The following is a 21,945-nucleotide window of genomic DNA, read 5'->3' as shown; positions in this document are numbered from 1 at the left end:
ACATTACTTTTAGTGCATACAATGTCCTCCTTCCGACCTCCTCTTTATCTTGTAGGCTGGATAAGTATATGCTCTCACAGGGATAGATTTTCACCCACATGGTCCCAGCTGTTTCCTTACATTATGCTGTTTTATTATAAAAATTAATCATATTTGATATTTCATGAAACATGAGATTAATTATTTATTTACTATGCTAATTTTTGAAGTGAGAAAATTTGAACATGGAATATATTTCAGTTAAGGGCTAACCTGAAACATGCAAAATGAATTTTGCTATACCTATGTGAATGTCTAAGATAAGCACGAATATCATCAACTCCATGGTTTGAATTTTGTCTTCAAATCTTTTTTAGAAAAAAAACCCTATATAGTAAAGATGATCAAGTGTCCTTCAATTAGAAGGATGGATCTTGTTGGATTTCACTGCAAGAATTTTTTTCTTGTTTATGTGACCAAAATGGTAAGAGTTGGTGTTATAAATATGAGCATATATAATTTCATCAATGCCTTTCTAGTTATGGGATTTACAGTAAACATGTGCGTATAAGTACACATCTGTGTGTGTGTGTGTGCTGCATATTCGTAATCTGGTAGCTATATAAAACAGTTCTGTAACTTACTTTTGAGAAAGTCTCTGCCCAGATGCTTCACATAGGATTCCACCCCTAATGTCAGGGTTAGGACAGGCAAGTGGGACACTCAAATCTGACCAAATGAAATAGAACATCCTCTTGCATACATTGATGGCTAAGTGATGAGTACCCAAACAAAGCCATTGAGACACAGTGTGATGCTTTCTGGGGCCAATGAAAGAGAGGCAGAGACTATTTCCCATTAGGCTTAAACCTGAAAGGCTAGGGGGCTGAGAACAAAGCCAGCATAGTATATTTAGAGCCAAGACATTTAGAGAAAATAAGCCCTGTTGACAGCATTTGAGGCTCTGGATCAAGCTGCACCTGAAAACTTACAGCTGGACATTTCAGTTACATGAGGCAATAAAATTTTTTGTGTTGTTGTTTAAGCCAGTTTGAATTGCATTTCCTGTCATCTGCAAGAAATAATATTAACCAATACAAAACAGACGACTTGGATACAATGACCTAACAGAACCCGGTTTGTATTACTAGCTTTAGAACTCAGAATTTTAAGAGAAGAGGTTCTGTTTTGCATAGAAAATGGAAAATAGTTTGAAGAAGGGGGTAGGTGGGAAGAAAAAGAGCCAAAAGAGTACTCACATCTGTACTGACCTAGACATCAATAACAATATTTATAAAGCAGTTTACTATTGAAAATGGCAAGCAAGTCAGATGTGGTCCCTGCTCTCTAGGGGCTCATTGGAGCAACTGCCAATAAGAGATTTGACAAATAAGCAAGGAGAGTTTGAGGAGTTAGGTAAGCATAGTTTTGATGAGGGTTGAATTATACAATAAAAACACATGGGGAGTTTACCTGAAATAATGCATTGAGGTTTCCACCAGGGGATTTGAGTTTACTTAAGTGAACAGGGATGGGAGGGGGTCAAAAGAATTGGAACTTGATTTAATAAATATGAGGAAAACTCTATGCCAGGAAGTGAAGATCAACTTTAAAGGATATAATATCCCCATGGAGCAGCCAAAAAGAAGTGAAAGGTACTTGCAAAGGACAACTTGACCTACTGGACCAAAGAATCCATACAGGGAGGTAAGCAGAGTAAGGAAGCTGCAGGTGGATAGAGAACGAAAGGAGGGATCAAAGACTGGAAGGTCCCAATGAAGATTTGGAACAGAGAAGGCAGTAACTGTGAGGGATTCGTAAGAGTGGAAGGTGCAGAATTGTGACTCCAGTGAAGACAAGTTTGTGGAAATGGCCCTTCAGGGTATGGTAGAGAAGGTTAGTTACCAAGGTAGGATGGAAAAAAGTTTCTGACAAGCAATAAAGTTCAGAGCCCAGCAGTGTTAGGTAAGTTACCCATAATATTATTTACATCACCCAGTTTGATAGCAGGAATTGGGAGTGTAACCAAAAAATCATTTTCAAAGAATTAAGAATATTTGCATATGACAGCAGAAGGCAAATAAAATATTGAGAGCTACTTACTATTGAACACAGAAAGTATTATGCAAATGCTGAGTATTTTATTTACACGTATTATTTTTACTAAGATTCACTTTATCCCTATTTAGGAGGTACTTGATTCTTTTGATTTTATAAATGAGGAATTAAACTTAGAGCAGAGTGATTAAGTAGCTTGTCAATAGTCAGGATTTGAACACATATATTTTAACTCTGGAATACATATTCTTAACACATACGCTTCATATTAAAAGTAGCTTGAGTGTCAATAGAGTGAAGGAAGTAGCAGTGGGAAAATAATGCAACTGACTCCAGTAGTTTAAGAGGTATATGAGAAAATAATCCAGGGAGAAAATAGAAGGGTATTTACCAGGCAGTATGAAGAGGCCAATAAGACGGCATCATTTGATTTCAACATTTGAGAGCAAGAAGGTTTGGAACCAATAGTCTTGAGACGGTTGTTATTTTTTTTGTTTGCGTTTTGCAGATACAAAACACACCCTGTGGTGGACAGAGTGTAGGCTTGAGATAAGAAAAACCAATTTGAACTTCAGATTGCTTGCAAATAATTTACCTCCTCATAGCCACTACTCTTGGTAGTCTCTTCCCATACTGATTATGTTCTTGGCCATGGGACAATAATCAAGATGACTGTGACCTTATTTGGCCAATTGGGCGAAACCAACATGATTCAAAGAGAGATTTTAATAAAAGTGCTTGCTCACTGAGATTTTCACTCTGTTATGGCACTTGGGAACCTTTTATTGATCACCATGTGAAAAGTCCTGCTAGTCCATTGGATGAAGAGATGCTTGTGTCCCTTGTTTACAAATCATAATGCTTAGATTTATTAATCTTTTTTTAATTTAAATTCAATCAGCCAATATATAGTACATCATTAGTTTCAGATGTAGTTTTCAATAATTCATCAGTTGCATATAACACCCAGTGCTAATCACATTGCGTGCCCTCCTTAATGTCCATCACCCAGTTACCCCATCTCCCACCTCCCCTTCAGCAACTCTCAATTCGTTTCCCAGTGTTAAGACTCATTAATCTTATCGTTTTCCTGAGTCTTAAATAGTTACTCCTATTACATTAAGAATAGACTGTTCTAGTTTTCCTATTTATATTTTTCTTCAATTTTTTTTGTTATTCCTCCAATTTCAAGTTTTTGAACCTCAGTTCTCATATCTGTGGACATAATAAAATCGCATAATCACACTGTGAGGATAAAATAAATAACAAAAGGAATCGACCAGCATAGATTTTGGTATATAACTTGTGTTAAAGAAATCGTTACATACTTTATTAATGCGTCCAAAACTGTAGAGTTTTTCACCATTCTTCTACATTTCAACATTTTAGAATTAATATTCATTATAATAATTATTTTTGAAGTGTACGTCTTTTTTTCTGTAAAGTGATTTCAAAATCTTAAAGGAAGCTTCAAGGTTGATACTCTATCAGTATACTGTCAATATCCCATATTACAATTGAAGACATTAAATGATAGTTGCTAAGGTTTTTTGGATTCCATTTAGAGTATCTCAACCATTTATATTTTTCAAAATGTTATATACACTTTTATATATTAGATATTAAAGTAGTCGACTGTGTTTAAATTATTAAATACCCATCCATGCTACCAGGAAATGTAAAACATCATATAAATAACAATTTTATGGATTGCAAAAATAATTTCTAAACCACGTTAAATTTCTAGAGTTTATACAACAAATGCAACCACCTGTTTCAAAGTATTGAGATAATGAGGTTTAGCTCTTATAACTTGTGATTATTAGAGGAACTAATATAAGCCAGAAATGACTCTTAGGGCATAAGATGAACTCACAGAGGGACAGTCATTATTATTATCATCCTTATTATCCCCGCTTTATTATTTAATGGAATCATCACAGAATAATTCTGTTAGAATACTACTGAAATATAATGAATATAAAATAAATATCAAAATAAAAGTTAATATACTAATAAGTTATACTTAAATTGTCCTTATAGAACTTTTTCTCTAATTTCTTTTCATCAGTTTGACTTAGGGTTTACCTTTACCTTAAAAGTCAGTGCATATTTATATTTTCTGTACTATTTAAAATGGTGATCAGTAATATATTTTTTCTGTGCATGAAATATCATAGCAAGTCTTACTATATTGTATTTATTTATAAAATTTTAAAACTTTCATTAATTGTTATAATACCTGTCACTCTACTATTGTCAATGCTTTAACCAGGTGAACTAAATGGAATAGCTTTAAAAGTTTAGGAAACCAACAATTAACGGGTTATTTGGATAAACAAGTAAGAGGAATTTAGAATATAGTTGAATCACATAAGTTTGAAAATATACATATTTACTATTTAGCAATATGATATCCTTTTGACTTTCATGTAATAAATTACCTACATAGTTGTATTTGTATGAATGTCAGATTTAGGCAAGACAGCAGTAACTACCTGTTTTTGACTTCAGGATGGCATGCTGAATAACTTTCGTATATCTTGGGCCCAATAGGATAGAATATCTATAGTTTTATTTTGACAGTTATAGAAAATTCCATATTTGATGAAGTCTTTTTTTTTGATGAAGTCTTTTATATCATTCATTGGGCTAAGTATAAATATTTTTAATTATAAAAGCTAGACCACTTTAAATTTTGGAATATTAATCATTGAGGAAAGACATTCGCTCCATCCCTTGTATTGATTTTACACCTGGCATTTATTCATATTCTTTTTATAGACTATTTCATTTCGTATTTTCAGAGGAAAACTCAAGATGAACTGTTTTCTATCTGGTTCTAGTACTGAATAGTAAGAGTCAGATGAGAGAAAGTTTCTGAAAAAAATCAGAATGAATGTTCAGTCAAATGCTTCATAAGCCACTAAAATAGTTTGATCATTTTGTACTTTTTAAAATACAGAAGTGGAAGATATATACAGACTTTCTTCCCTCTTCTATAATTTGCAGCACATTTAGACTATGGCCCTTGCTATACAATCAGAAAAAAAAAAGAACAAAGTGCTGCCAAGAAAAATAAAATGACAAACTAAGATTAATTATAGAAAAACACACATCATTATTCTAAAATTGGTCCAATTAAATAGAGAAATACGCCAATAATGAACAATAGATAATATTTCACTTTGTGTTTTTCCTTTCCTTGGCTTTCCTATTAAATGGAGAATGATGATATAAGCACGATATTCTAGTCTTAGTATGTCTTCCTTCCTCTTTTAAATAATAAAAAATACTAGCCTGAGAGGCTCAGTCAGGTAAGCGTCTCCCTTCAGCTCAGGTCATGATCTCGGGGTACTGGGAACGAACCTCGAATCTCACCTGGGGCTCCCTGTTCAAGGGGAGCCTGCCTCTCCCTCTCCCTCTGCCTGCCGCTCCCCCTTCTTGTGTTCTCTCTCTCTTTGTCAAATAAAATCTTTAAAAAGATAAAAATAAAAAAATATATATACAAACTAAAATTAACATATTATCCGCAATGCCCAGGGTTTAGCTCAGAGTAATCTTTTATTCACCTCCCAGATGTGTGAAAGTGGTCTGTCTTTTCCCCTAAAGTGAATATTTTATGGAACAGAAATCCCAGGATGTGCCCCAAGACCAAAAGGTTCAGGGTGGGGAAATGAGTCTATGGTTGAATGCTGTTCTTTTCTTGAGTAGTCATGGTTACATTAGTCCACTGAAGATACCTAGAAATCTTTTAATGTGATAAAGAAGCTGATTTAGTTTTGTTAACTAACACTTCCTCAACCTAACTTGGTTCAGGTTATTTCTCTTTATGTTCTTTTTTATACATATATCTCTTCACAGTTAGTATTAGTTGGCAGTAAAGTGGATGTGGGGTCAGAATAGCGAGGTTCAAATCCTGGCCCTGCTATATTCTCTAAGTGCCAACACAAGTTATAAAACATTGTTTTTACATAATGTTAAGAAATGTTTTAGATTTACAGAAAAATCAGATATAGAGAGTACCATTTACTCTGCACTCAGCATTCCCTGTTTTTAACATTTTATGTTATTAGTACATTTGTTATAATTAATGAACTAATATTGATATAGTACCATTAACTAAAGTCCATATTTTTTCAGATCTTTATTATTGAATTTTTTTTTTCCTATTTGAGGATCCTTTTGAGATGACCACATTACATATATTCATTATGTCTCTTTAGGCTCTCCTTGACTAACGGTTTCTCAAACTTTTTTTTTTTTTTTTTTTTAATCATCTATCTTCGTAATTGTAAGGAGTACTGGTCAGAAGTTTTTAGATCCAAATATCTCAACTGGGTTATTCTGATTTTTTTTTTTTTTTTTTTTTTACAAAAAACATGATTAGAACAAAGGTGTGGGTTTTTAGACGAAAGACTACAGAAAGAAAAGTCTTTTTCAGTGGAATGCCTGGGTGGCTCAGTCAGTTAAACAAGTACCTTTGGCTCAGGTCATGATCTCAGGGTCCTGGGATCGAGTTTCGAATTGGGATCTCTGCTCAGTGGGGAGTCTGCTTCTTCCTCTCATTCTGTCTCTTTCCTCTCTCCCTATCAAATAAATAAATAAGATCTTTTAAAAATACATCTTCATCATGTCATATTAAAGGCTAGGATTAGGGTCACCTTTTTTGAAATGTCTATCCTTTAGACGAAAGCCACTATACTCAGCCCACCCTTATCAAGTGCGGAGTTATGCCTCACTACTTGAGGGCAGAAAATCTATACCTTCTTCCACATGGGAAATTTGCCTCTTCTCCTCCATTTATTAATGTATCTAATTGTATTATTCACATCACTATGGACTCGTGAATATTTATTTTATTCCTTAGTTATAATCCAATACTACTCTATTTTATTTTATTTCTCAAATTGTTCAAACTTTGGCCATTGGGGGCTTATTCAATTGGTTTTTGCATCCCTTTGATGTAACCTGTCATTGAGGGCTTTTTAAATGTCAGTATTTCCTTACATTCTGACACTACAAGGAGCTCTAGATTCATTTTAAGTATTTCTTTCCTCAGTCTTAGAATTCCAAGGAGCTCTGATGCCTTTTATTAGAAATCAAGACTTAGGTGCTAGGTGTCCTCCTTGATCCTGGGGTGTCCCTGTTTCTAGTCCCTGGCAGCTATCAGAGCACACACACACATACACGCACAGATATGCTTGTGCATTTTAAAAATCAATATTTTTATTTAGTTATAGATATCTGTATGTAGATATCTATATCTATATTAAGGTAAATGTGGATTCTAATGTCTATGGCCTCAAGCCATTACCATAAATTATCATAAATTGTTATTATTATTATAAATTATTATAAATTATTCTGGCCTCTTCTTGCTGATCTCCCACGCTAACAATGAGAAAGCTGGTTTCCTGTGACCACCATAAAAAAAATTAATTGCTCCAGTAACACCACCTGCTTGCTTACATGTTCAGTTCCAGTATATATGGATAGCAATTTCAGAATTATTAGCCTGTACTCGCATGGGAACAGATTTTATTAATTACAGTATAGTGCTTATGTGGGATTTCTTTTGCCTTTAGTCTTCTAGATACCCTTCCTTTTCATATTTACCTAGGTCAGCACCTGTTCCTCCCAAGCCCTTTAGTGTGGCTGCTGCATGTATTCATAACACAGATTGTTGTGTCATCTTCGTCATTCCATATCAGTATCCCCTGACCTCCTAAATATTTTTTTATTTGCATGCATTACATTTCACTGGTTGTGTTGCAAAGTATTTAGTTTTGTATCCACTATTACAGTAATAATTTAGAATATGTTCACTGTTCTAAAAAATCCTCCTCATTCTCTCATAGCTTTGGCCACCACTGGTGTAATTTTTTAAATTTTTTTTTTTTTTACTGTTTCTAGAGTTTTGCCTTTTCTAGTATGTCATATAATTAGAATCAAACAATATGTAGCCTTTTAAGACTGACTTATTTCATGTAACAATATGCATTTAAAGTATATCTAAGTTTTTAAAATGGCTTGATAACATTACTTTTTTTACACTTGAAAAATATTCAAATGCATGGATGTACCAGAATTTATCATTTTATTAAATGACATCTTAATTGCTTAAATTTTTTGGTAAATATGAATAAAGTCTCTTTAAACATTGCGGGCTCTCCCCGTGCAGGATTTTGTGGACATATATTTTTCAAACCAGTTGGGGATGTAAACAGGTAAGTTATTCATGTTTAGTAACGTAAGAAAACCCCAAACTGCCTTCCAAAGTACCTATGCCATTTTCCATTCTCTTGAAGTAATTCCTATCATTCTGCATTTTAGACATCAATTGGTATTTTCAGTTTTTTGGATTTCAGCTATTCTAATAAGCGTGTAGTGGTATTTCTTTGTTTGGTTTGCAATTCCCTAATGACAAATAATGTTAAGTGCCTGTCATTATGCTTATTTGCTAAATATTTATCTTCTTCATTGTAAAGTTTGCTTAGATCTTTGATTTATTTTTTGGGGGGGTTCCTTGTTTACTTATTATTGATTTTTAAGAGTTCTATGTATGTTTTAATCAAGATCTTTATTATATATATGTTTCACAAGTGTTTTCATACAATTCTGTGGCTAACTTCCGATTCTCTTAAAAATGCCTTCCACAGAACAGATGTTTTTAATTTTAATGAGGTTCAACTTACCAATTTTTCTTTTCATGGATTGTGCTTTTGGTGTTGTATCTTAAAAATTCTCATTACAAGAAAAAAAAACTGTAAGTATGTAGGGTGACAGATGTTAACTAGACTTCATGTGGTGATCATTTTACAACATACATAAATGCCAAATTATTATGCTGTACACCTGAAACCTGAAATCAATATAATGTCATATGCCAATTATACCTCAATGAAAAAAAAAAGGATTAAAAACTCTTCACCAAACTCAAGGTCACCTAGATTTTCACATAAGTTTTTTTCTAGAATTATTTATAGATACTATGTTTTACATTCAGGTCTACAATTCACTTTTTTTTTAGTGTTTGTGAAAGGTATGAGATCTTGTTTAGGGTTGTGGGGTTTTTTTTAAGATTTTATTTATTTATTTATGAGGGACACACACAGAGAGAGGCAGAGACACAGGCAGAGGAAGAAGCAGGCTCCATGCAGGGAGCCCAACGTGGAACTCGATCCAGGGTCTCCAGGATCAGGCCCTGGGCTGAAGGCGGTGCTAAACTGCTGAGCCACCCGGGCTGCCCAGGTTTGGTTTTTTGAATAGGGATATCCAATTATCTCAGATCCATTTGTTGAAGAGACTATCTTTCTTCTGTTGAATTGCCTTTGCTCCTTTGTCAGGTCAGTTGACTATATTTGTTTTGTTTAGTTTTTCAAAGATCTATTTATTTGAGAAAGAGAGAGAGAGAGAGAGAGAGAGAATGCACATATAAGTGGGGTTAGGGGGAGAGGGAGAGAGAGAGAGAAAAAAAAAATCTTTGAGAAGATTCTCTGCTGAGCACAGTGCCCAAAGCTGCCTGATTTCATGACCGTGAGATAATGACCTAACAGAAATCAAGAGTAGGACGTTTAACTGACTGAGCCACCCAGGTGCCCCGGCCAACTATGTTTGTTAAGGGATGATAAATCATAAATAAAGTAAATACAAATGTTGGATCTTTAGCCGAAGATTTTTAGATGCAAGTCCAGTCTACTTTTCCATTTTGTTCCACCAAAAGAGAATGGATTTTAGATTTGTTGTAAAACTTCTCCCACTTTATAAACAATTTTATTACCTTTACTTCTACCTCCTTCGTGTTATCTCTATTTCACTCCTTTATTTAAGTGAAAGAGCCAGTCACTGACTTTTTCAGTTTATCATCATTAATCACCATATACATCAATATTATACTAATTGTGTCTTTTGCTCTACACATCAGTTTGAGAGTAATCAGTGCACCAGTTTTCTACACTATATATACTGCTTCCTCAGGTATAAAGGATAGATCTTTTTTTTTCCTCACTTGTATGCTTCACTGAAAATGAAGGCTTATGTGACACTGGAAAAAAACATAAGCTTTGAGCCAGTTTTGGGTTCCAAACAATTCAGTCAATTACTAGATTTGTCATTTTTTTTTACACTGGGATTTAATTTCCCCATCTAAATCAAAATCACAGTAGTTGTATGTGACACTCAGAATTTTTAGGAGAAATATAAGATATATATGTATATATATACATATATATATAAATGGGAGATATGGTCACTGATATGTAGTATGTATTGAAAAGAGGGCAAATGAACATTTATTAAGGGTTTATTTATTATGTGTCAGACACTTTACATGTTTTTTTAATAATGACAGCATAAAAATCCACACAGTTGCCTCAAGAATGACTGATGTATAGACCAGCAAATACAAAGAATAATACAGGTTTATGAAAGAGGTACATCATGAAGATAGCTGCATAGAATACGGCATACAACGATTTTTCACAATGATTCCCAGGAGCTATTGGAAATGCCCTTATTTGGTTGAGAGACACTTAAGCAGCTCTATTTGTCATTCTTAAGGGTGCTTTTAGTTCTAATGCTGTTTTCTATGCTCTCAAGCTTTGGCTACATGAGTGCCTACTAGTTAGGAGTAGTTGTTTTGAATTCTGTTAGCCTGAGTGACAGTTTTAAGAACTGGTGAAACAGTCTATGTTCCCTGTACTGTTACGCCTATTATAGACTCAGGCTCAGCCCTTTCCCATGTCTATTCTTACAAACTTTATAAGTTTGTGGTCTACCTATTAAGAGATGAATAAACTGAGTCATACAGGTTATGCTAGTTCCTCAATAACAGTATAATTGTATTTTAAACTTATTTCTATCTATCTGTGAAGCCTTGTGTTTTCTAACACACTCTGAAAAATATCAAGTAGTATAATAACCTCCAGTTTTCCCATTAACATGGCTGACTCATAAGAAATGTAAATTTAGGGGATGCCCAGGTGGCTCAGTGGTTGAGCGCCTGCCTTCGGCCCAGGGTGTGATCCTGGAGTCCTGGATTGAGTCCCACATTGGGCTCCCTGCATGGAGCCTGCTTCTCTCTCTCCCTGTGTCTCTGCCCCCCTCTCTCTGTGTCTCTCTCATTAATAAATAGATAGGATCTTTAAAAAAAAAAAAAAGCTGTAAATTTAGTTTCCAAGTTATCTTTCTTAAAAATTGTTTTCTATTAGTAGGCTACAAATTGAAAAACATTGGAGAATTAAATAATAAGTGTTAAGGGTTTTTTTTTTTTCTTTTTTAACGTGAACAAATAACAATACTAAGGATGACTGGTTAGATTCCATTGTACCCTAGTAAGCACATTGCTACCTATCTTATTGTGTACAAAGTTCTTAGGCAATATTTCAGACTTGGTTCCTTTTCTGAAAATAAGAACACTTAGAATGATCAAATGAAGTGAGAAGATTAATTGCTTTGAACTTCACAGAGTATAATACAATCTTAGAAAGAAGAGAAATAGATTTTTTGTATGTTTAGAAAAAGGAGTGCATCTTTAAAATATAAGTTGACTGTAGAAGAAGATTGCAGTATTCTTGAATTCTAGGCTGAAAAAAGGCAGGCCACAGCCTATTTAATATAAAGATATATATTTTATAAGGATTGTAGACTCTTATCAAATATTCCTTAGCATTTCAGAGAGATTTTGAAAAATGTTGGCCTTTTGGGGCTACTAAGGGTATGGCATTTCATATTCTGCAAAGCAATATTGGCCTTAAATTGTACCATTTATTTTGTCCTTGTTAAATGTCACAGTTGCCCTTTCCCTTGAGTTATTAGTTTTATCACCTACAATTTCTTTTCAGGAAAAACTGGTGGATATCATAATGGACCAAAAATAGAGAACTGATTTAGTCTGAGGACTGGACAACTAGTAATTGGAGACCAATAAAAAAACTTGGTCCCCTCAAGAGCTATTTAAATCTAGGATTCTGGAGTTGTAAGAACTGATCCTGCTGAATAAGAATATATATTGAAACATGAAAGACTTGCTTCATTACAGAGGCCAAAAGCCCACCAAAGAAATATTCTCAGGCCATGGCTGTTGAAATTTCTTCTTCCTTTAAAGTTTTATAAAACCAGATTATTCTCCATTAATAAATGACTAATTATTCCCTAAAAGCAACATATCTCCCCATAATGATGGTCATAAACTTCAACAATATAGACGGTACTTGGTGCGGTTTATAAGCCAAATCCATCCATCATGGCTTGGGACATATTACTTTTTTACATCCTTTTTCTTTTGGCCCAAGCTTTGTTTCCTTAGCATGCAAATCTGTTAAAAAATTTTTTTGTGTAAATAAATTTATTAGACCCTTTTTCAAAGTACCTTTGATAAAAGAATGGATGGAAATATCCACTCTCTAGAGAAGGAATAGGAAGGAAAGTCATAGGACTGAGCTATGGACAGCTATGGACCACAGAGAGCAAGTTAGACAATAAAATCCAATAAGCCCATACTTCATGACTGAAAAGCTAAAGGAAAAAAATAAGTATAAAGAACAAGGAAAACTCAATATAGACTGAGACAGTTTTCAATATGAAACCTAGAGCAAGTGATCAAATTGCCAGGAAATGCAGTGAGAGTTCTATATTATTTATGAAAGATAATGTGCTGGACAACATGTATTTGACTCAGAGGATACCAGAAGCAAGGTTTGACCCCGAGGGGAAGTACCAGCAGAGACCAAATGAGGAGATCAGAACTCTCAGCTGGCCATGCCAGAATGCAGAGCTCAGTGAAATCTTAGCAGGGGACTGGAAGGGGATGATATGCCAGTAATTTAGTCAACAGATTGGCTACACCCGAGGGATAGGTAGGGGAGCAGCAACCCAGGGCTCCTAAGAGCTAAGGAAAGTACATTCAACTCATCTCTCATTAAATCCCACAAGACACTCAGGAATAGAATGAGAAGTCTTGTTCCAAATCCCATCTTACACACATGGGAAAGTAACTCTTAAAGTACCATTAGGCAGTGCTCAGCATTTCGAGCACTGGCAGTGCGAGCTGATGTAAATTATGAGAGATTTTAGTACACATGCCTGGCAGATGAAGAAAGATAGAGAACATCTCTGAATCCTAATATCTTGCCTTCATTTCTGTGAAACTAGTAACTTTGTCAGGGTTTATGTAACCCTCAGTATAGTAAACATGATGCAGAGAAATGGACAGTTAAACCTGCCCGGGGAATATGTGAAAATAAATGCCTTAAATTTAAATGAAAAATAATCTAAGACTACTCATCAGATTAGTGATGGAAAACAAAATAATGACATCTGTAGAAAATAAACATATTGAATAGAAGTTTTTGAAAATATTCTATAAAAAATAATTTTATTTACTGGAGGACTCAAAACATATCTGGCTGAAAGAGCCAAAGACCACAGCCTGCATTAAGCAAACTGTAGTAGAAGATGCTAAGAGGTGAAACTCTGAGGATGTTGCAACATTCTCTTCAAAAGTAAGAGTAAGGGTGGGTCAGCACTTCTGAACTATACGGCTCCTTGTAAAATAGAGGTTGAAAAGTTAGGATTTACGTTTTCTAGATTCTTTTGTGGCTCAGTTGCAGATAAAATTTAGATCTGGCCAACCAGATTTGTGGGGAAGGGGGAGGTTGGAAGTAGGGTGGGGCTCCAAAGTCTGTTGGTTCTGAAGTTTCTATTGACAGGTGCAGTTACAGAAGCCATTGTTTTTCTGTGTTACAGCACCCATCTCTGTCAGTCACTAACTTAGGGATGCCAAGAGGGAAGGCATGGGACATCCATTTTGCCCACGTCACACATTTCTGGAACATACAGCTTCCGGAATATGATAGGCTTCTGATAATTGTGATTTTGATTGAAGTCACAACAATGCCAACACTCTCTGAATTACAGATAAGACAGTGGTGATTCAGTGTCCTGCTTCTGTCATCAATAGCTTAGGAGACAGTCCTGCAAACTACTTTAAGAGTTCACGCCTTTTTCTGCACCCTGTATCCTGTTAGAACATTTGATGCCACCAGAAGTTGTCACAGGCAACAGGCACTCAGGGACATGACACTGTGAGATTGACTATCTTTCTGGCTCTGTTTGGAGTCGCTGACGTCCTCATGAACATGAGGGAAAGGACACTGGTGTTTTAATAAGACATCAGGGCAAAGCAGTTACCTTACCTAGCCTGTGGTGCTGAAATAGAATGTCTCTTGAAGTCAAGTTTGGATAGGTTGAGGACCTGCTACAATAGACTATCCAGCAAAAATAAGAAATATAAAGGTATGACAATAACCTAACTGCTTTGAACTGCACTAGGAATTTAAACACAAAAAGAATAAACCTGGGGATGGTCAAAATAACTGAGGGTGGGTCCTGTGACTGTCTTTATTCTTAGCTCGAATCCTGCGAATGGCCAGAGTAACATGGCCATTCTCACAGTAATCCTCTGCTTGAGAATTAGGGCTTTTTAAATCTTTTTTTAAATTTTTTGTTGGAGTTCAATTTGCCAACATATAGCATAACACCAAGTGCTCATCCCATCAAGTGCCCCCCTTAGTGCCCGTCACCCAGTCACCCCCACCCCCAGCCCATCTCCCTTTCTACCACTCCTTGTTCGTTTCCCAGAGTTAGGAGTCTCTCATGTTCTGTCTCCCTTTCCGATATTTCCCACTCAATTTTTCTCCTTTCCCCTTTATTCCCTTTCACTATTTTTTATATTCCCCTAATGAATGAGACCATATAATGTTTGTCCTTCTCCGATTGATTTACTTCACTCAGCATAATACCCTCCAGGTTCATCCACGTCAAAGCAAATTGTAGGTATTTGTCGTTTCTAATGGCTGAGGAATATTCCATTGTATACATAGACCACATCTTCTTTATCCATTCATCTTTCGATGGACACCGAGGATTAGGGCTTTGTTTGGCAAGGAGAGGGACACAGCATCACCTTTGTGGTATTCTTAATTGTAAGGAAGTAATACACAAACCCAAAAGGAGGAGAAGTCTATAAAATAAGAGGCCTTCCCTTGTCTAAAATGCCAAAACATGAAAGACAACGACTGATAAACTATTTCTTATTCAGGAGGCTATAGGGACATGAAAACTAAATGGCTGTGTGATCCTGATTGGACCATGGGTCAGGACAGATGATTATCTTACACAGAAAGACATTATTGGGAAATTGGCAAAGCATCTGTGGTATGTTAACCAGATAACTGTACTTGATTTTTATAAATTAATAACTATAGTAAAAAAATAACTATAGTCATATTTATTAATTATAATTACTAAATATGTTTATAGTTATTAATTGTACTTACGGTAAATTAGGTTAAATAATCTGATTTTGATACTTGTACTAGGATTGCGTGTGAAATGTTCTTGTTCTTCCAAAATGCACACTGACTATTTCGGAGTGATATGGCATGTACAGCTGCAATTTATTCTAAAATTGTACAGAAAATCATATGTAAATACATATATATACTTATATGTGTATATTCAAATTTGAATGGCAATAATATAAAAAATAAACATAGTGAGTGATTGGTATTTGCTGTCTAGAATTTCCTATTTTTATCACACATTTATGTTGTTTAAATATATAGTTATGTGATGTTTTTTTGTCTAAAAGTCCACAGTATAACATCTAGTGCAAATATAAATGACTGTTATGATCTTAGGGCACCTGAGTGATTCAGTCAATTGAGAGTCTGACTCTTGATTTCAACTCAGGTCATGATCTTGGGGTTGATAGATTGAGCCCCATGTCTGGCTCCCATGGAGGCTGCTTGGGATGCTCTTTCTCCCTCTCCCTCTGCCACTCCCCCAGCCCACCTCTGCCTCTCTCTCTCTCTTTCTAAACAAACAAATTGTTTAAATATTTAAAATCAAAAAATAAAAAAATTGCTGTTATTATTTTTAGTAATAAATGAATATTTAATATTTGGGGTTAACCAACATAAGTAATTATATTTTGGGCTGTATGATTTTAGTAATATTCCAAGGAATACACTAGAAATATACATACAAATATAGTCTAAAACATCCAATAATCATACTACAAATTAATGGAAGAAAATAGGGAATGTGAAGTTTAAAAATCACATGGCATTCCATTAGAAAAAAAATCTAAAAATCTTTTTTAAACTTATCTTTACTATTTTAAACATTATAATGAATTGAGGCTCCTGGATGGCTCAGTCAGTTAAGCATCTGACTCTTGATTTCAGCTCAGGTCATGTTTTCAGGGTTCTGAGATGGAGCCCTGTGTTGGGCTCCATGCTGGGTGTGGGCATGCCTGAGATTCTCTCTCTCCCTCCCCTCTGCACACCCTACTGCTGCTCACTTGTGCTCTCTCTTTTTCTAAAACACAACAAAACTAGACTGAATCACTGAAACTATTAATCAATATTTTTTTTGTAATTTCCATCCATATGTGATAGAACACTTTACATCGTGCTTACTCAATTTTTTTCTAACCACAATATTGTGTTTAGAGTATATTATCATTGAATACGTTCATTGAATAAAATACTGAATATGTAATATATAAAATATGTTGACCCTATTTTGGAAAAACAGAAAATTGAGTTCTATTAGCTTAAAATATTTTGAGTACAAGAACAGGCTATGCAAGATTCAGGGGGCAATGTTATTGAGAGAAGGCAGAAAATAATATCTTATGGAAAATCACTGTGCCTTAGAATAATTCCTTTTTGTTAAAAGTCTAAATTGACAATTCTACCAATGTAGAAACAAAAGAAAAGAGGTGTGAAGAAATCAAGATGTAAATTATGTTATACATTTGAATTCCAAGTATTATTGAAACATTTATTACAATTTGTATGTGATATTAATTTCCTGGATACTGCCATTTTATTACACATGTTGAGTATCTCTTTACAAAATGTATTCAAGCAAATATAACTCCACTACTCATCAAAGTAATTGGTTAACGAAGGAAGCTTTAATGCTTTTGACAACTTTTTTTGTGATCTTTTTCATTCCAGGGAGGCAAGATCTTAAAACTCTAACAAGAAATGTCCAATTTAAGAAAAACAGACGCAGTGTTTCATTTTCCAATACTGAATATACTTGAAACCAGATCGCTTTATTTTGCTTCTAAATGTCATTTTAAATAAAGTAACATACACGTATCTGCCTTGCCCCACCTCCCTTTTTGATTTTTATCGATAAAATGTATCACTTTTTGAAAAACATATTCTCCACAGACGGAGCTTCCTGAATGGGTCTTTCATTATTCCAAAAGGGCAAATATATTATCCGAGCTTAATAAATTATAGCTCTATTCTTCTTTGCAAAATGCCCTGAAAACAGTGACAAATATAACAATTTCCTAAGCGAAAGCGTCAAGGGAATTGCATGTTTCCTTTTACACAAATAACAGACATATGATTTCTATATGATGGAAGTTTGATAATTAAGTATGCTGGCAACAAAAAAAGTTCCTGTATCTCAGAAATAAGTTTCAGAATTAGGACTACTATATAGATTTTTATAATTAAAGTCATGCAACCTTCATTGCCCTGTTTGCTTCATTTCCCAGAGCTGTTAAGGATGCATGTGTTCATGGATGTGCATGCACGGATACGTGTAGGTGTGAGTATTTAAGGGAGTACAAGTATATATTCGAATATACAAGTACAAGCACAAGCATATGCAGATGTACCTGTGTATTTCCCCTCTGACAAGAGCAATTTTCTTTTTCCTGAGACAAAGTGGGCATTTCGTTCTTTGGTCCGTTCAGTTCATTTACTTGGAAAGCCCCTCTTGTCCATCACTCCGTGCTCGGCAACACACTGTAGCTGGGCTCCTAATCTAATAATGCCATGTGGTAGAGTGGTCTTTACCATCTTATCTTGATGCATGTTGGTTCCTTGCAGTTAAGAACTTGATTTCTTCCATCTTATTTACTTCAGTGTCTCATAATTGATAGTTGCTCAAAAACTGTTTGCCATATGGATGAGTGAGTTTTGCCCACATCATCCAAAGCACCTTATTTGCTTTATCATCTCTGCTTGAAAACAGGTTAGTAGCTTGTTTGATACAATGTTCTCACAGATGTTGTGAGGCAAGTGCTCTATAAAGCCCCCATGGAAGGAAGATTTATAACTGTTTTTCATTTCTTCTGGTGCTTTAGTGGTTTAGTTAGGGAGGCATATAATAGTGCTTGAAGAAGTGCAAGACACTAGAGAATGATAATGAAAAGTGAGCTTCATCTCAGTTTCTTTTCATGAGCTAGATAAAATAATAATATCTACCTCATAGGTTTGCTAAAAGAAAAATGAAGTGATGCATGCACTCAGTAAAGAAGCAGCACATAATAAGCAAGCAATAATGTAAGAACAATAATAAAAAACCTTGTTTTTTAATGAATACAGAAAGTTTATTCTAGGCAAAAGAACCTGAAGAATTGCTTCTCCAACATCCCTTATAGGTAGAATGACTTTATGGTTCCTTTTGTCCCTGAGTGTGTGCTTTATACCTATTGTTATTACATAGTTATTAATAGTATTCCTTGTTACTCTCAAGAAGTATTCTAGTTTGGAAAATAAATTATGTGGTCATAATTGTCCTTTTTCAAAAACTGTCCTTTTTCATTCCCCCATTTTATTTATTTATTTATTTATTTATTTATTTATTTACCTCTATGGGCCTTTTTTTTTTTTTAAGATTTTATTTATTTATTAGAGACACACAGAGAGACAGAGACAGAGAGGCAAAGACACAGGCAGAGGGAGAAACAGGCCCCATGCAGGGAGCCCGATGTGGGACTCGATACTGGATCTCCAGGATCAGGCCCTGGACCGAAGGTGGCCCTAAACCGCTAAGCCACCAGGGCTGCCCCCCCACCATTATATTTAAAAGCATTATTGAGTCACCTACAAATTATAGACCTGAAAATTCCCTAGAACCCAAGTAAACAAAGTGGCCAAGTATTACTGGTTTTTTATTCTTTCTCTTTAGGAAGAAGATTAACTAAGTTTTAGGTAATTTTATAGGAAAATACATTGCTAAGTTTTAGGAATAATTCTATCTTCTGTTTTTCCTGAAAAAGTAATTTTAGGGAATGTGCATACCTTTTTGTTTTAATGTTAAAAACTACATCTTTTCACTATATGTTTTGCCTGTTAACAAAATAAAAAAATTAGTATTTGTTTTCAGTTTTGATTTTTTTATTTTTCAGGAAAACTAGAAAGCTTAAAAGAGATAAAAAACAAACAAAAATATAGTTAAACAAGAATATAACTACATAAGAAATGTCCACAAACAAGACCTACTCCCCCTCATCTACAAAATGGTACCTAAGATGAGTAGCAGTACAACACAGATATTATTTTTTAAATGGGGCTTGATAATGTATATTTTTAAAAATTTTTAAATTATTTTTCTTGATTTTTTTAAAAAGTAATTTTTCCAAGTTATTTTATTTCTTCAAGATTTTATTTCAAATCTAGCTAATTAACATATGTGTAATATAAGTTTCAGGTGTAGAATTTATTTTTTAAGTTTTTATTTATTTATTTTTAAAAGGATTTTATTTATTTATTCATGAGAAACACACAGAGAGAGAGAGAGAGGTAGAGACACAGGCAGAGGGAGAAGCAGGCTCCATACAGGGAGCCCAACGCAGGATTTGATCCCAGGACTCCAGGATCACACCCTGGACTGAAGGCGGCGCTAAACCGCTGAGCCACCCAGGCATCCCTCAGGTGTAGAATTTAATGATTCATCACTTACATACAATACCCAGTGCTCATTCCAAGTGCCCTCCTTAATACCCATCACCTACTTAATGCCCTCTCAGCCCTCCATCCACCTCTCCTTTGGTAACCCTCAGTTTGTTCTCTATAGAAGAGTTTATTACTTGGTTTCTCTCTTTTTTATTCCCCTATGTTCATCTGTTTGTTTCTTAAATTCCACTGATGAGTGAAATCAAATGGTCTTTCTCTGACTGATTTATTTCAATTAGCATAATACTCTCTAGCTCCATCCATATTGTTGTAAATGGCAAGATTTCATTCTTTTTTATGGCTGAGTAATATTCTATTGTATATATATCCCTCATCTTCTTTATCCATTCATTAGTTGATGAACATTTAATGCAATACTTATCAAGATATTATCAACTTTTTTCACAGAGCTAGAACAAATAATCCTAAGATTTGTATGGAACCACAAAAAACTCCAAATAACCAAAGCGATCTTGAAAAAGAAAAGCAAGAAACAAAATAGATAAATATTGTGGAAGGGAAGGAAAATGAAATAAGACAAAAAATGAGAGGGAGACAAACCATAAGATATTTTTTTTAAGATTTTATTTATTTATTCATGAGAGACACAGAGAGAGAGAGAGAATCAGAGACACAGGCAGAGGGAGAAGCAGGCTCCATGCAAGGAGCCCGACGTGAGATTTGATCCCAGGACTCCAGGATTAAGCCCTGGATAAGAGATTCCTAATGATAAGAAACAATATAGGATACCAATGGGGTTCTAGAGAGGAGGTAGGTGGTAAGATGGGGCAATTAGGTGATGGACATTAAGGAGGGCACTTGATGTTATGAGCACTGGAGTTACATGCAACTGATGAATCACTAAATTCTACCTTTGAAATGAATAATACACTATATGTTAGTTAAATTGAATTTAAATTAAAAAAAATGTAAAAAGGAAACAAAAGTTGGAGGCCATCACAATTCCAGATTTCAAGTTGTATTACAAAGCTGTAGTCAACAAAGGATGCCTAGATGGCTCAGTGGGTTAAGTGTCCAACTCTTGATTTCAGCTCAGATCATGATCAGAGTCTTGAGATCAAGGGTCCTGGATTGAGCCCTGAGTCCGGCTCTGTGCTATGGAGGGGTCTGCTTGTCCCTCTACCCCTCCCCCTCCTTGTGCCCGCTCTTTCTCTCTCTCTCTCTTTCTCTCAAATAAATAAATAAAATCTTAAAAAAAAAAAAGCTGTAGTAAACAAGACAGTATGGTATTGGCACAAAAACAGACACATAGATTAATGGAACAGAATAGAAAACCTAGAAATGGACAATGAATATTTTAAAAAATATTAAACATTTTAAAAAGTTGTAAAGGCATATATTTATGTATTTAATCAATAATGGTCATAAATATTATGTTTTCATGAAACATTTGTATGAAATAGCTCAGAAAATCTAGAAGTCCATGATTATACAAAGAGGAAGACCCTCTCTGAGAAGCAATCCTATCTTTAATCAGAAATACACTGCTTTACAACTTAGTTTGCTTATTAAATTCTTTCCTTATATGCTCCTCCTGTTACTCCCAAGCAGGGATCACCACGTTTGCCCATCTATACCTGCAAAATCTAGCATCAGAAAATGAAAACAAAAACACAGAGTTGAATACATAGATTCTATAGGGACAATCTGATAAAATGTTAATGCCTTCTACTGGGTCATCTGCAATACCTGATCTTCATAAAGCCATATTACTTTTAAAGTTAACAAGTAGGTCAAAGTGCTTATTTCCCATTCTGTTCTATATTTCACACATTTGGAGTAAAATACTGCTAGTGGGTCCAGAGAAGGAAAAATTATACCTATGAAAATTGAGAATGGCCTAAAAGACACACACAAGCTGACAACCCCAGAAAAACCTCCCTTGCTAAGTGGTTGACACTTCTGTAACTAAGCATTTTCCTTACACTGCTTGATTTTTGTTTTTGCTGTAGTTGGTTGTATTACCTGACACCAAATGAATATTTGCTTGGCTAGAAATCATCCTTTTTTTAAAAATGCTGTGTTGTGATGGCCTAATAATCCTTCGCATATTGTCTGAATTAATAAAAATTTTCCTTTTTTACATACACTGAGCTAATGAACATGGTTT

The 21,945-nt window shown here is 34.7% G+C and overlaps 1 long non-coding RNA gene across 1 annotated transcript; it reads left to right on the top strand.

Moving 5' to 3' along the window:
- Positions 1–1,179: 1,179 nt before the first annotated feature.
- Positions 1,180–17,639, top strand: LOC140602177 (uncharacterized). The gene is made up of 3 exons (XR_012005150.1): positions 1,180–1,395; positions 15,140–15,255; positions 17,070–17,639. It is a non-coding gene; the product is annotated as an uncharacterized lncRNA (long non-coding RNA).
- Positions 17,640–21,945: the final 4,306 nt, after the last annotated feature.

This window comes from Canis lupus, chromosome 13 (assembly GCF_048164855.1).
Source record: "Canis lupus baileyi chromosome 13, mCanLup2.hap1, whole genome shotgun sequence".
Lineage (NCBI taxonomy): Eukaryota > Metazoa > Chordata > Mammalia > Carnivora > Canidae > Canis > Canis lupus.
Note: the sequence above shows the minus strand (reverse complement) of the source record. Positions and strands in the feature narration are given on the sequence as shown.